The sequence below is a fragment of the Micromys minutus genome, assembly GCF_963924665.1.
Source record: "Micromys minutus genome assembly, contig: SCAFFOLD_202, whole genome shotgun sequence".
Taxonomy (NCBI): domain Eukaryota; kingdom Metazoa; phylum Chordata; class Mammalia; order Rodentia; family Muridae; genus Micromys; species Micromys minutus.
Genome location: NW_027667733.1, coordinates 516,174 through 521,705, shown reverse-complemented (window position 1 = coordinate 521,705; position 5,532 = coordinate 516,174). Strand labels below are relative to the sequence as shown.

Sequence of the window (5,532 nt, the reverse complement as noted above, 5' to 3'; positions counted from 1 at the left end):
TCTCATTCTGCTGCGCTTCCTTTTGTACCCCATTTCCCTGAATTAAGTAATTCGTGACCTGGGTTCCCCTTCCACCACTGCACGGCCATCCCGGCTCAGCCATCTGCACTCCGTCTTTCGCCGACCTGTGTGCCCACAGCCCTGTCCCTGAGTCCCGCCGCCGGCTTAGCACCTCAGTCCTTCCTCCAGCTCAGGTTCTGGGCCATTCTTTCCCTGAGCGTTCGAGCCTCTGCTTCTCAGTTTTTGCAGATCACTGCAGGGGCTTCAGGGACCCGCACCGCGGTTCTCCTGCCGCGCTCTCAGCCCTGCTCTCGGGTGTTAGTATCCCGAGGCAATGCTTTCCTCACTCTTTTTCCTTTGTTACTTACCTGTCCCTTTTGTATGCAGAGCACTTGTTCGCGCCCTCCCCCCCCCCCCCCCCCCCCCCGTCTCCCGCGTGTCTCAATATCTGCTCTGTCCATACTTGTGTGTGCTTTTCTATTTCTATGTACAAAAGTTTATACACAGGTCTTTACATAGGGTCTATACATTTTATCTTCTCAGAACCCTTAGGTGTCACTTCTAGAAAACACCAACACTTCACTCACATTTTATAAAAGAAAAATTTTCAGGACTGACAATCTTGTATTTGAACTGTGTAGGCTCTATTCGATTATTTAACAACCTTCAGTCATAATGTATATCCAAACCATTTGGCAAGGCCCACAGGGAAGATGCTTCTTTGGTCGGTACTATGGTCTAGCTGGACGTGCATATGGGGCAGGCCCGACCAGCTGGGTAAATTCTGAGAAGTCTGAACGTTGGTAGCTGCTGCCTGGGAACTAGATCCTGGAGGATGCAGAACTGAGTACTGTAGCTGCTGCTGCAATATTGCCAAATGCAGAGGGGTCCCAGGTTTTAAGAGAGGGTGACTAGCAGCAGACCAAAGGGTACTAGGGTTGACCCAGGAGTGGGTCAGATAGTCCCTGTAAAGAAGTCTATCCCAGGAGGAAGCACACCAGCTTGGAGAAAACTTGGAAGATGCTGTGGATATACCACTTGGGCTTTCAACCTTTGGACTAATCCCGGGTAAAGCTGGTGCACAGGTTGAACAAGAGGAACTTGAGTGCCGAGGGGAACTTGGTGGGTAGGGCGGAAAAAAGGTGTTCCTGGGATTGGGGATGCCAGGGTAGGTGTTATCCGCCCAGTTGCTTTAGGTTGATAATCTTGTTTTTTGTTATAACGGTTGGTCTGGGACAGCAGAGTGGAACATGAAGACCGCTGTAATGTGGAAAGTTTAAGATTTGTCATAGAAGAGTCTTGATCAGTATTGGGTATGGGATTGGATGACAGCAGGTTCTCTTCGTTGGCCTTCTGAGTATCCTCTTTACCATCACCAGGGATGACTGTTCCCAGTGCTATTTCCTCCTTGCTCTTCTCTCTGCTTTCATACATCTTGTGGATCACATGTAGGGGTGAAGGAAGGAGAAAGCGTGCTCATGATGGAGGCAGCAGGAGCTGGGGAAGAGGAATTTCCTCGGTGCATGGGGGCTGGTGACTTTCACATTCACTGTTGCCTGTTTCTGAGCCCAACTCTGGTTCTGTCCACTTGGGGTTTGCTAAAACCAGGCTGGTAGGAGGGTGCTGTCTGTACTGCAAGGTCAGGTGGTAGAGCCAGCCCCTCCAAAGCAACTTGCAGGGGCCAACTGACTTTGGGCTGGGTAGGCAAAGTCTCACTTGCCTTTGCTAGTTTGTTGAATGCAGTCGTATCACCATCTTTCTTCAGCTGTTGATTGCTAGTCACAGCACTCAGAGTCTCCTAAATGTTCTGCCATGAAGGGAGTTGAATTCTTCATTTTCTGGTCCACCTTCAAGCCCTTCAACCCAGCTTCTACCTCTTCCACTGAAAGTACAACCCCTGAACGTGAGCACTCTTTAAGTTTTTCTTTATTTGCAGAAAGGCTAGAAAGAAGAGGTTTTAAATCAACTTTGGCTTTCTGTAGCATTCCTTTTTTAAAATGTTTTTTAAAAATTTAAAAATTTAATTTTATGTCTATGAATACACTGTAGCTGTCTTCAGACACTAGAAGAAGGCATTGGATTCCATTACAGATGGTTTTGAGACACCATGTAGTTACTGGGAATTGAACTCAGAACCTCTGGAGGAGCAGTCAGTCTTCTTAACCACTGAACCATCTCTCCGGTTCTTCTGTAGCATTTCTAAAATGTCTATTTTATTTTCAGCATGGTCTTCTGATGTCATAGGAGCAAAATAAGTCTCCGACTTCTGTCCAGGAGGGAGAATGGCTTGCTCATAAGCTACCAGCCTTTCAAGTTCTTCAAGGTGTGTGGGTCCAAGGCTACTGGATTTTCTCCCTGACCAGCTTGGGTTAGAGAACCACCTACTGAAGTGGCTGGCAGAGACTGTTTCTTCTCTCAGAACATCTTCTATCATTGAAGCCATGCATGGCACCTTATCAAGGTTAAAGAATTTATTATAGTCAAATTCTCCTGGGGACTGCTCAGGTAGGATTACATCCCTTGGAACTTCCACTTCATCCTCTTCAGCCACCCCTCCATTGCACTCCAGTATGCCTCTTTTCAGAGAGGCAGTCCATTGTTCTTTTTGTCCTTTGTGATCCTCCTCTACAATCTTATCATCAAAGCCAGGCAGCTCTATGGTTTCAGACTGACAGGTGAAAACCATTCTGGTTCTTCCTCAGTGTACGAATCGTTTCTCCTGTGCTCACCAAAGACACGCTTACTATCTCTAAACTCCCTCCTGAAACACTTGTCTTTGTCTCGGTCTCTCAAGTCACGCAGGTCCTTACCACTAAGATGCTGATCCTTCTCAAAGGATGTAGCAGAAATTATCCTTGCCAATCCTTCGTCCACCAAAGAGACGGAGCTCAGCACTGTCTTTCTCCAGTGGACTGCCAGAGTGTTGGGAGACACAGCAGTTGTCACATGGCAGCCACCTGCAAAGCTTTGTCTCTGTGGGCTGAGAACAACATCTAAGTCATCTTTTTTCACTCTCTCTCGTGGATCTGCTTTTCTTCTCACAAGGGAAGGTCGATCTGATTCTGGCTCTTCAGGCTTTCCCACTGGTGAGCTCTGCTCTGAAGCTGGGTCCCAGACACCATCACTAACATATATTTCAGAGGCATGGTAGCTTCTGTTTGGAGGATGAACGGTCTTTTATATCCAAGAGTCCCTCTTTTGTATTGCGATGGGCGGGGGGGGTTTTGGAGGAGGACAGTTTCTTCAGGTCAAGGAAGGCATCTCTATTTTCTGTTTCATCCCCACTTCTCTTTCTCCTTGGTGGTGGTTAAGTTTCCCGGAGTAGAGGTAGGACTGGTTGGGCTGCGGGTCTAGGAATTCAGGCTGCTACAAAGTGCCTGTCACTGGTCAGTGGATGGCACCAACTGCCCCTTATCCTCGTGAAAGGGGCTGAGGAACTGGCCAGAGTGCACCTCTCAGCAGGCCACACTTGTGGCCATGTGAAAGGCATCCATGGAGAGGGAGGGCAAGTGCGGGCCTTCTCTGGGAAACCCAGGTCCCCTCACCCAGATCTGGAACTACAGGCTCTTCTGGAAGAAAGGCAGGGACAGTACTCATGGAGGTGGCAGACCTCAGGGAGCAGGGAGCAGGTACACAGGTAGGCTGCCTAGAGCTGGCGTCTGCTGTCTGCCCTCTGCCCGCGCGCCACCTGCCTCTGCAGCCCCCTGCCCGCACCCTGCCACCTGATCTGCCACCTGATCGCTGTCCTCACAGGCAGGCCAGGCCCCGATCTGGCCACACTCTTGCTATGAGTGGGCGGGGCCGCCTCTGCACCAGCTCCAGGCTGTTCCTGGCTTGAGCTTGGGGGGCGAATCCCCCCCCACACAGGCTGGCTCCCCTTAGACACAGTAACCTGCTCTGTACAAAGTTCTTAATTGTTTACAAAACAGCACAAGTGATTGTCTAGGATTTTACCATTTTTCTTGGGTCAGGTATAACAGAATTACCATTCTTTGAGTCTGCTATCTCACACTGACAGGACGTTGCCCAGGGAAATGCTGTCCAGGGCTACTTGTGCTGGACATTTGGAAGTTTACCTGAAGCTCTCCATCCAGGAATTAAGTCTACTAGAGTGCACTCGTCTTACTGATTAGCCTAGTTATTTGCCATTTTTCCTGAATTGCTCTGTTTTCTTCTCTGTGTCTTTTAGGTCAGTATGTACCACTTTGTGTATATGGTCTTGTAACTTTACACTGTTTTATGGTAACTAATGCATATTTATTCAGTTTTTAAAGAGTGTGATTCGCTTTGAAGATTAATTTCTATGTTGTCTCAAATTGAAAAATACAAATTTTCAGAGTTAATGTGCTTAAATATATAAGTTCATTCCCTTAACCCCAACTAAAAACTAACATTATAAATGGGGGGTGGGGTGGGTCACTGTTTTTAACAATCAATAACTGCTAATAAATTCCAATGACTACATATTCCTATAAAGTCAAACATACAGTCTTCAATGGCTTTTGAAGTGGAAAGACAAAAACCTTTAATATGGGTTTGGATTTTGTTTCTGCTGGTTGTATGACCTTTACTAAGCTTTTCTTTTATATATTTTTTTCATTTATACAAGAGACTAAATCAAGCACATAAAATATTCCTTATAATTTCATATGCAAATCACTCTGTAAATATAAATACACTGAATGGTGCTCCCCTTAGTGAATATTTAATGTTCAAATTTGAGATATTTCTATGACACACCCATTCTTATTCAGACCCTCAAGCACATTGTTTCTATTCCAGCCGGGAGAAGATCTGTTTCCAGGTGATGAACATGGGAAAATGTTATTTGACACAGTGGATATCTGTGCCATGTGGGAAGGAGGTGAGCAGTTGGAAGAGGGATAACTGAGGAAGTGAGGGAGGGAGATTCTCCAGGGTATGGGAGAATATAGGAATGTGCCTCTGAGTGCAGGCATTCTTTATTTTTACAGAGTATGTTATTGGAGTTCCTACAATACCCCTTCTTTAATTCATCTTTAACATTTCTCTGTTCCATTAACGTTAGCATCTCATATAATCACATATCTTTGCCCATCTACAGGTGGAATGCCATCTCTACCTGAACCAGAGCAAGCTGTTGAACTTGTCAACAAGCAAGTAAAAGGACATTGTTCTAGTTGCCTACTGTGTTTTTGGTTCTCAACCATCTAAGCGATGATAAGAAGGACAGTGGGGAGTTTACTTCAAACACCAGTATTGGTGAAATCTTTTCAGCACTATAAACTTGATTTTCAGAAGCTCAGTTTGAACTTGCACAGAGATGATAGAATTTGCATTTTCTAGGAAATCTCAGTGGTGGAAATATTACTGGTTCTTTGATGACCCCTTATTTTGAGTAGGCACTCTATGAGTTCAGAAGCCTCCTAAAGATTCTCAACTTTTGAAACTGAAGATGTCTGCCTTCTCTTCCAGTGTAGATCCAAGTACCCCAGTTTTTTTGAATGATCCAGTTCTTTGTGATATGGCAAAATCCCGTCATCGAAGCCCAGC

At 46.0% G+C, this 5,532-nt stretch overlaps 1 pseudogene across 1 annotated transcript; it reads right to left on the bottom strand.

Annotated features, from left to right (window-relative positions):
- Positions 1-670: 670 nt before the first annotated feature.
- On the bottom strand, positions 671-5,151 carry LOC308416157 (eukaryotic translation initiation factor 4E transporter-like; annotated as a pseudogene). Its single transcript has 3 exons — positions 5,102-5,151; positions 2,189-3,296; positions 671-1,976 (listed from the first exon to the last, which is right to left on the bottom strand). The product of its transcript is annotated as a eukaryotic translation initiation factor 4E transporter-like (transcript).
- Positions 5,152-5,532: the final 381 nt, after the last annotated feature.